The 10,774-nt window shown below is 36.4% G+C and overlaps 1 long non-coding RNA gene across 1 annotated transcript; it reads right to left on the bottom strand.

Moving 5' to 3' along the window:
- Window positions 1-6,275: 6,275 nt before the first annotated feature.
- On the bottom strand, window positions 6,276-8,249 carry LOC125664771 (uncharacterized). Its single transcript, XR_007366071.2, has 3 exons — window positions 7,792-8,249; window positions 6,743-6,827; window positions 6,276-6,607 (listed from the first exon to the last, which is right to left on the bottom strand). It is a non-coding gene; the product is annotated as an uncharacterized LOC125664771 (long non-coding RNA).
- Between the last annotated feature and the right edge of the window lie 2,525 nt (window positions 8,250-10,774).

Here is a 10,774-nt window from a genome sequence, read left to right as displayed (position 1 = left end):
CGTACACTATTTTTGGGCCCTGCTACAAGCTACAATCAAGGAAGTCCCACTGCTAATGAGGGTATACACATATCTGAACTTACACGCAATTGAATCCTCTACGTAATATGAAGATGGCGTTGTACGTATACATCTCTATTGCTCTTTTCGTAAAACTCAGTGTCGTCAGAGATGAGCAGACGGTGAAAATTATCAATTTGGACCCACTGACCAGTTCGAATCTTGGAGTGGACGTTTTCATCTGGGTTTTTTAAAATGATAATTTTATTGGCTATAATTGTGACGTAGATTTAATAAATTGCCTTTAAATTTTTTCTTCGTTAGCCATTTTGGGTGTGATTTTAATCACCTTCCTGGAAATGCATTTTGATATCATTTTAATGCATTTACTTATTAACATACATTTTCCATAAAATTTGCTATGAGTTTTACTGGGTTTGTACATGTTTCGGGCAATATCCGGTTAACGGTACATACATAATGGACAAAGAAGCAGATATATTTTGTAATTTCACAGTAAATGGGATTCTCAGAATTCTATTTACAGACAAATAAAATCAGAGTATACGAGTACTCAAGTTCAATCTGAAACTATTACAGTATGTATTGTACGAGTACATTAGAAGTAACTATAAATAATATGGATATTAACTTAACTCCGAGTGATTATTTTTTTTTTCTATAGATGAAAATAAAGCACGGAGCTTCACACCTTTATATTTACATTCACTGAATCTTTTTTCTTATATTTCTTTTGAAATTGACATTACTTTCATCATAAACAATGAAAAACGTTTTACCGCGTTTCAAAGTATAACGTGGGAGAATTGTTTTGATGTTCCGAATGTTCTATAATTGCTTTATGTGAGAAAAAATCTAAATAATTTATCATAACACATCCTACAAGAAACAGTGGGGTGGAGGTGTTGACCCCAAAATAACAAAAACGGACTTTTTATAATAAAAAATAAATCAACCAGGGGGTCGCGATCCCCATAATCACCTTCTAGATCCGTCACTGGCATTGGATTATTGTATTTTGTTGCCAGATTATTTATATCACTGGATTTGGTATATGTATGAAACTCAAATGACGTTTAACTTTATATTTAGACCAGATTGTGTTCTTTCTTTAAAACAATACAAGCTGTAACTGGCGGTATTTTTTCAACTATCCAGTTATGACCCAAATAAAACCTTCAGATCACTAATATACTCCCCACGATCTGAAGAAAACTTCAGCAACATAAACCAGGGGACATTGTTCGAGAGCATACCTACTGCGTTTCGTATAAACCGCCATTGCGTTGTAAACACGGACATGGGAACGATGACAGTGGCGTAGCTTCCATTGAGGCAACCGAGGCAGCTGCCTCGGTAAAAAAAAAAAAACACCTTTTACGTTGTTAAAACGTCGATAGCTTCTGGGGGGCGCAGCTCCCCAGACCCCCTGCCTCGGTAATATTCGAACCCAAGCTACGCCTATGGATGATTATCTTCTTCGTTTCACTCATCCGAACATAAAACATTTCTATTCTACATGTACGTATCTTAGTAAATAAACTACAGGAAAAAGATGTAGCATGTGTTGAACGCCTATCAAACAGTTAATATTCATCATATTTACAAAAACGCGCGACTTTACTAGAGATGCACTGGTAGCAGACCCCAAAATTTGTTTCCGAATACAATCTACAAAATACAATGCGAGAAATTAAGCACATTTAAAAAAAAAAAAAAAAAAATGTTCGAAAACTGGTTGAATGCTCGTCGATGACCACTTTGCACCTGACTAACGCCTTATATAGTGAACCTAACTACATTTAAATATACTTCCGCGCATAAAATAGTCCAATTACAATACAACTAATAGAAATTAATTTATGTTCTCCTTCGTTTCACTCATCCGAACATAAAATATTTCTATTCTAAGTATCTTAGTAAATAAACAAACAAAGCTTACTTTACATTGCCCTAATGGGTTAATTCACAACGCCACATAAAGGCTAATTTCAATGCCCCAATTGAGGCAAAGATGATTACAACGCCCCAGTGTGCTTATTCCTCAACGCCCCAGTGGGCTTATGCCTCAACGCCCCATCAAGGCGAATTCATAGAATAACATTGCCGCTTATAGGCTAATTCACAATGCCCAATAAAGGCTTAATTCAATGCCCCGTTAACAGCTGATTAAGGCAAATAAATAATCCCCCCAAAAAATGATAATAAGCCCCATTCAGGCTTATTCATCAACGCCCCATATGAAATGGAGGCCGTTTGTAACGTCTTCGAAAATAGTCAACGTGATTTACTGTGGGATTTACACCATGTAAAGGTAAGAAATGCATGTTTCATTGTAATGGGGAGTTAGTAGGATGTCCGAGGCAAAAAGTTGAAGCGGACAAGAAATTCAGTTTAACCCATTTTAATCGCAACAAGCGGCCGAAGTTCAGGCAAGATTTCCCGAATCACTTTGTGTGACACTGGTCTGAGATTCGGAAGAGGCGTCAGTCCAAATATCCAGTCTCGACGAATCTCGCTGAGATTAGGATTGGTGGTTTACATTTCGTTTGGCAAAAAATACCACACGGACGAAACATTTGATCTACCATTAAAGCTACTTAATATAGCTACTTGTGGTCACTCTAACAATATTTGAATGAATGTTGATCGTCCGTTTCGGCAGATCAAATTCGTTTTCACCAGCTATTAGCCTCCGAGTTTAAACGAGTCAACCATATTGTGTGTGTTCAGCACTGAATGACTCAAGTTCAAAAGGTGCAAAACGATTGGACAATATTACTACTTTTGCTGCGGATCTTCACCAAGTTTCAACATTCATTCAAATATTGTTTGCGTGACCACAAGTATCTATATTTTAAACGATAATTCTAAGTTAGACTGCAACGGATGACGGATGCATAAAATCCAATGTAATGGAGAAAAATTGCATGGAGAAAATGGTGTAGGGTAAACGACGGCGACCTGATTCTCAGAAGTTGGACTTAATTTTTTAAAGTTTCTGGGCCGAGTGGTTAGAGCATCGCGCTCAAAATCACACGGCCTCTCACCTCTGGACGGCTCGGGTTCGAATCCCGCTCGCGCCGGTAAGTGAGAAAGTTTCCCAGTTTACTTTTGGAAGGTCGTTTGTCTCTTCCCAGGTACATTGTATCTGGGTTCTCTCTTCCACCAATAAAAACTGGGCGCCACCAGATAACTAAAAAATTGATGAGTGTGGCGGAAAACAGCAAATCAACAACATCAACAACAACATCAAAGTTTCTGTGAAGTTAGGTAAACGATTTATGTACTACAAAACAGAACAATATTCAGGCTTTCAACTGGGAAAACTTTTTATGCCTTATCACGATTAATACCGAGGTTTTGAGAGTTTGAAGCGAGCAACCGAGAATTTTAGGCTGGTTTTTTTTTAGCTCCCTTCACACTATATAAAATAAATACCAGTTTGCTCAGATTTTGTCAAAACCCTATGACTGATTTTATCTAGCTACCGTCAAGGCGCGGCATCATCGTCCACCATCCGGGTGTTTTTTGGTGAAAGGCCCGAGGTGTTTCGGATGTCACAGCCACTCTCAATCGTAACTACTCGGCTATTTCCGTAACCGCAATATTTATGGAAAAAGCAGAGCGTCTGGTTGCACGAGACTACCTCGTATAAGGATCGACGCCATCAGAGTATGTTGCCATGTGTACACAAATGTAACTCTGACGTCACAGTCGTACGTTACAATATGAAACGCGAGCTTTCAAATGCATCTAAAATATCATTCATATCTAAGGTATATATATTCTACCACTATCATTTTCCACTTATATATTTATAATGAATAAGACGTTACTGATACCAAAAACTGAATCTGTGGTCAAAATATAAATTATAGATTATACAGGGATTCGGTTCTAGCCTTTTAACCTCATCTACAGGCGCGCTTCCGACGAAGAAATACATCGATTTAATGCAATTCTTGCGCCGATCCACGTCCGAGTCTTCTTAAAGGATAAGAGCGTGATCCGATTGTAACGTATTTACATTAAATTCTGGGATCGTACCTGGTCAATTCCAGGGTTTGGGGTATTCAACAATAACTAATTTAAACTAATTGGTATGATTTTAGTGGACTGCCAAAATATACAAATATGTCCTAACCTTATCTAGGTTAATTATAATCAAACAGAGAATCACTATATCAATCAGAGGCAAGCAACGATGAACTGATAGTGCTAACTTAAGCTGTATGGTCCGAATTACAATATTGTTTTCCATCTCGTTTTTCATTGAATTTTTTTTTATTTTGATATATGTTTATGATGAAGCTTCGATATAAAACATAATAAAAAAATCAATGTAGGTAATCGACCTTGTTTTTGAGAAATATGGCGATTTTAACAACACCTTCTTTAGTCCTTGTAAAGCGTAAAAAGTGAAGAAAAATAAGTAGAGAGCAATATACAAATAGAGCTATAACATTTTTATTGTAAAAAGGATTATAACTTGTCATATATGGTTCCAAACAACCTTTCACATAATTGTATATTACACATCAATTTCAAGTTCAGCAATCATTATTAACATGCAACAACATTACTTCAACAGAACTACATTGGCCAATTACCTTAAAACAGTGCACAATATTTGCACACAGGGTCATACCTTTGCTTAAGCTGCAAAAAAATTACCCATCAAATTTCTTATTTTATTTCATTAAGTGGTCAGTCTATTAGTAAGTAAAATATATGAAAAAAATCATACACCATAATGGGGTTCAATATGGAACTAGCAAAAAATTCCTAACCCCACCCCCTTTTAACAAACTACACATTTTCGTAAGAAAAGGGGTTATTAAAAGATGTTGTAAACAATCCATCAAAAACAGCTTGCTGAAATTCGAAGATTCTTTGTAATACCTTTTTTAAATTAATAAATATAATACAGAAAGTATGTATTTCAAATTTTAGCTTATATTTTGTTGTAGTTCTCGTTGTTGACCTTTGTGCACTTACACTCAGAATATAGATTTATCATACGTCATCATATTTGATGATTAATATCAAGAGTTTTCCCAAATAAAAATCCCCACAAAAAATTGAAATACAATTTATATTTGTTAAAACAAATGTCTCCATTACATCCCAACCCCTTTAATATACTGCATGGTATGGAGGAGAAAGAATGAGTAGGAACATAGACGTCATGAATTGCACTCGGTGCATTGAGAAGAAAGATTCAGCCAGCAGAGATAAACTACTGACCTTTTTAAAACTTAGAATGTTTAAGCACTCCCAAATTACCTCTTTGAAAATTGAACATGACAATAAGAAGGTTTCTATAAGCTATTTCAGGGGGGGATCAGGAATTGAAGTTGGGAGGGGGGGTGCAACTGTATGAGGCAGGGGTCTGGGGGCCGCCTTGAAAGGGGGGGGATTCCCCCAGAAACTCCTGGATTTTACAGATTTTTTAGGGCTTAAAATATGTCTCCTATGTAGTCATTTTTATTATTTTCTGTCATTTTTAATAAGGTGAAATTAATAAAATAATGCAAATTTTAATGGTTTTTGGAAAAAGTAGCCGTTCTCCCACTAAAAGTAATTCAATAAATCAAAAGATTTTGTCAGACATTTATTTCTCTGAGAGTATATATTTCTCTAAACAAGAGACCACGATTTACTTTAAACTTGAAAATTTTAGGGGGGCTCGCGCCGGTTGCCCATGGATTGATTGATTGTGTATATTTTACTCATATGGAGACGTTACCAAGACCGGTGAACGGCTTTTAAATTTAGGCCTTTGCTCGGCGCTTACGGCCATTGAGCAGTGAGGGTTCTTTAGCGTGCCACATCTACTGTGACACTGGGCATCCGTTTTGAAGGTCATCTCCGAGGACAAGTGACATTCACACCTGATGCTGAGCGTTTGGCAATGGAACTGTCACTACCTGTTTCAACAACTCAGGTCTGTCGCGGCCGGGATTCGAACCCTGGCCTTCCGCATGCGGGGCGAACGCTCTAACCTCTAGACCACCACCTCGTCTCGACCCATTGATCTCAAGGCTCATATCAGCTATCTTGCTCTCACAAATATATATGTCTCTTCATAAGTTTATGAGTCCTACTTGTAGTCTCACACTGAAACAAAAACTCGCTTGGATAACTTAGAATGCATGCATATTGCATTCACAGTATATATGCACTGAGTGTGTGTAACGGGGGTGGGGTGGGGGTGGGGGGTTAGAAAATGAGAAATTCAAACACATTGATTAAAGTTATAAAATTGGTATTTTATTTTCATTTAGAAATGTTTACTGATTTTGATATATCAAAAACTTAGAATAATCAACAATGACACTTCCTCTATATATATACAATATTATTGTCTTTAAAAAAGACATGTAATACATGAGTACATGTACTTGTTTTCCATTAAATTCACACTTTAGTATGTTGCACAATATATCCATTGCTCTGGGCTCACAAATACATTATTGATTCTATCCAAGTCCCACATTTTGCAGAAGTTCTTGAATTTTCTCTGTAACCTGTAAAGTTGTGGGGTCCAGGGGATATGACATCATCAATGTAAATGAAGTACCTGTTATAAAAAAATATATTCTGTATATTCAAATATTGAAAAAAAGATGAATATCTAATATACTAAGAATTGTCTTTATAAATGTCTGGTGTTAAAATGAAAAATTCTATCTTACTAAGATAGAAAATATTGTACCTTTCTTGCTGATTTTCATGGCAAATTGCTGTTGAAGTTGTTGGCTGGAAGCTCATTTCAACTTGCACTGGTCCTTAGGATGATGCTTAGAAAAAAAATCATCATAATTAATATTTACACAGTCAGTATTAATCATTAATTATACTGTGTCAGACAATGTCAATTTTAAAATTGTGTGTCTCAATGCATGTTTAGTGAACTTTAAAATGCTGATATATTGAAAATTACACACATAACATGTATTTTATTATGTTAATTTTTAAAATCTTGTCTGAAATCAGTATTACATATGTAACACTACATGTATGTTAAATGTGTGCAGTGCAGCAATGTGAACTCTTGCAGTAGTAGTACATCTGCATGATTGTTATTTATTTCATATTGTCATAGTTACCTTTTATTTAAACTGTACATACCCTCCCACCCCCGGGTCCTTAATGAGGTGAATAAACATCATAATTATCATATTACAATATGAGATGACAGATATGTTTTCATAAACTGCCAGTTCATTCTAATAATATCAAAACAAGTCAACTCTAGATTTATCAGACCTGTCTCCTTTACGGAGTGTGGGTCAAGAGAAGGACATACATATCTTATTTTCATACAATACATTTATTTGCCTATGAGGGGGGCTTGTGATTTTACAAATATTTTAAATAAAGTTTTGTAGACCTACATGCTTGCATGAAACATGAAACCCCAGATTTGAAATATCTCTTAGGTCAATGAAATTTCAAGATACTATAAGTACTATCATTTATACCAAATAGAATTTTAGTGCAACACCCCCCCCCCCCCTCCCCACCCCCTCAAACTTGTGAGAGCCCTATTTTTTTTTCAAATCTGGCATATACATGACATCCATTTACAATTACATGCACATGTAGGAGTTATATTTTGGGCACATATGGAATACATAAATGCACAAAAAATGAAACAGCTCCAAATTGTGCGTTTATAGATGTTATTATAAAATCGCGTTGTAAAATAGCAGAGGAAAAGTGGGTTGAATACAAATTCAATTTGCCATTTTTTTCACTTACCAAACGAAATTATGATTTCGTTGTCCACGTTGAATGCATCCATCGAATTCCTCTTCTCAGAAGAAACTTTGTTTAAACTCTCATTGACTACATAAACAGTATTGAAACTCGCAGCACTCGGACACCACGATCACGCTACATCAACAACTTTGTTTACGTAGCGCAGCTATGCATGGTGGTGAATTTCGTGAGGTAAAAAGTGCCATTCTGCACGGACGAAACATTTAGTCCACTATTATTACATTGACGTATTCCTAATCTAAACTATGGCCAAATTTCTATATCTTTCGTCGAGACGACCCTCTCAATCATCGATTCAGTCACAGCAACAACTTGTACTTTCGGAACCCCTTTTTGTTTTTCAACTACTCTATGGCGATGTACGGAATTCCGAAAAATAATTTCACGTGAAAATACACGATTTTTACTGATCACGTGGTTGCTATCGGTCTCTACCTTAAATCATCGCACGTATGTAGTTATGAGACTGTACGACCTATCATAAATTATTTCACCTGTTTTAACCCAAATAATTTGATTTTAAATCGATGTTTACAAATAACCGCGTCAATCTGCCATTTCAAGTGACAGTCACGTGACCAGTTCAAACTTTCAGATCATCGGTGGTTTTATCTGTGTAAAGCTGTGTATTTTGTTATAACAGTACCGTAACATAAGTTTAATAGAAATAAAAATATCAAATACCTCTAAGTAATTCGTTCTTTTACGCTCTTTCAGCCTTAAAACTAGACAATTGCGTATGAGTTAATACATCATGTTGGGATTCCCCTGACGCGCGTGGGTCTATTTATAGACGTCTATTATGGGATGATTTATATATGTAGCCACTATATTTACTTTCTAAATAATATTCGCACTGTTTTCTTTTACATGCAGATGTTTTCAAGCATGTAATTAAGGGAAAGTTAATAACTTTATAAAGTAATTAATCTGCTTTAAAGTAATTATGTACAAAAATAATACATGAATATCGGGTCATACAGCTTTAAAATGTAGAGGCCAGTCGCCCTCGGATTACCCCATATACTGTAGGACGCCTTATTCAGGACGGACAGTATATGTGGTAGCCCTTCAACCACTACACTCACTGTAGGATGCCTTATTCAGGACGGACAATGAGTACAGCGGCCTGGACGACGGTCTGTTCAGCCAATGCGGACGACACCAAAAACGAATTATGGCTAGCCTCTTTACTGGAGGTCAACCTCTTCGTGGCAGGCCAGACTCTAACTGTAAGAACAGGCGAGGAATTGTTTACTATGAATACTTTATTAGTACACATAATCTCGTCCTCTCAACTTGGCTGGGTCTTCTATCAGAATGACACAGACGACTGCGGAGTCTCAGTATTTATACACAAATAAGATCACGTGATGTAAAGTGACTAATTGAGAACTCCGCATGGTCGTACCTGAAATATCCGGAATCATTACACGATAGGGTCAAACTCCCCGTCGAGGCCTCATTACGTCACCTACGAATAGACCTCTCCAATGTGACGCACCACAATATACAGATTTGTATATTGTGAGTCCGCGATTATCACGCAGGCAAATAACACTAAAGAAGTAGTTCGCAGTTAAAAGTTTGAAGATATTGATATTAAGAGCATTAATATAAAAGTATGGGTTTTATTTTAAACATAAAATTATCAAAAGATCATTAAAAAGTAGGGAGACTCTGTTCAAATTATTGTGTAAAGTAATGAACTTGATGTTTACGTTCTTGTTTTGAAAGTTGTTTACGTTTGACGTTATGTTTTTTCGTCATTCTACAGTGACGTCACAATATACGCGGCCTAAGAAATCGCTATCCCATAATGCCTAAGTGGAAGAGTTTGGTTTGTGAGCAAACGAACTCTGGTGGAAGTTTGACGATAGGGTCGGAAAGTCTCGTCATGTGACTCGTGAGAAATAACGTGAAATCGTACTTCCGGGCAGTTGTCAGGATGGCATTATCAATAATGTACTAGACTCAAAACCACATAGAGCTTACTACAAAAAGCAAAAGAGCGGTGGATAACAACTGGATTTAGAAAATTTGTTCTAGATATAACTCCGAGTTATTACAGCGGTTGTTCAAGCGTCAATACGAGACATTTTCCAGCAAAGTACAACCATGTTTACGTTATAGAGTCGTCTGCATCTGTCATATGCACTGTACAGTCGTTTGCATCATATACATCCATACATGTATATCTCAGAGTTTAGTTCGATAAAAGCACGAAAACCCAACAACACCCTACTTTCTTAGAGTGTCGGATCTGAGAAGATACAAGGCCAGTAAAGAAATTTATAAAAGCACTGAAAATGCCACGACATTGTTGGTTATTTAAAACTCAAATTTTCGACGCAACCCGCGTCTTTATCAAGAGACATATATTACATAAACAAATAGCACACACCACGAAAAACGACAAGTAGTAACGTTCAAGATATCGAAAGTCCGAGATAAAATTCTCAGCAATATGTAGACAAGTGCAAATTGATTATTTTTATATTAATTTCCAATTTTGTCAGAACGTGATTGTTTTGGTATTTTTCGGATGTAGTTATAGTGCAGACGAGGGCTGACGTCATTCTTACTTTACGCTGCAGCATAGACCACACCGCTACTCTGCCTTTTTCTTTATACCATGTTATACTAATATGTATACGGTGTGACCGTTGGACCGAGCAAAGCATGTAATGTCCATTGGAGTGTCCCAAGTGGTAATCATAATTCCGTTAAGTATGGTAGGTTATGATTCATTTAAAAATATGTATTTTTAATGAAATTTTCCTTGCGCTAAAAACCCAGTAACATCTCAATATTAAAGGGGTTTATATGGGGACAACAGTTTTACAGGATCCGCCTATTCATTGAACGCGGGAGATAAAACACAAGGCGACGTCAACTGTGTATTGTGACGTCACATTTAGCCTCAACTTTTTTTCTCTTTTTCAAAGCAAACAATTATAAA

The sequence above is a fragment of the Ostrea edulis genome, chromosome 1 (assembly GCF_947568905.1).
Source record: "Ostrea edulis chromosome 1, xbOstEdul1.1, whole genome shotgun sequence".
In the NCBI taxonomy this organism is placed as follows: Eukaryota; Metazoa; Mollusca; class Bivalvia; order Ostreida; family Ostreidae; genus Ostrea; species Ostrea edulis.
The sequence above is the reverse complement of the archived record's forward strand: the minus strand, read 5'-3'. Positions and strand labels throughout refer to the sequence as shown.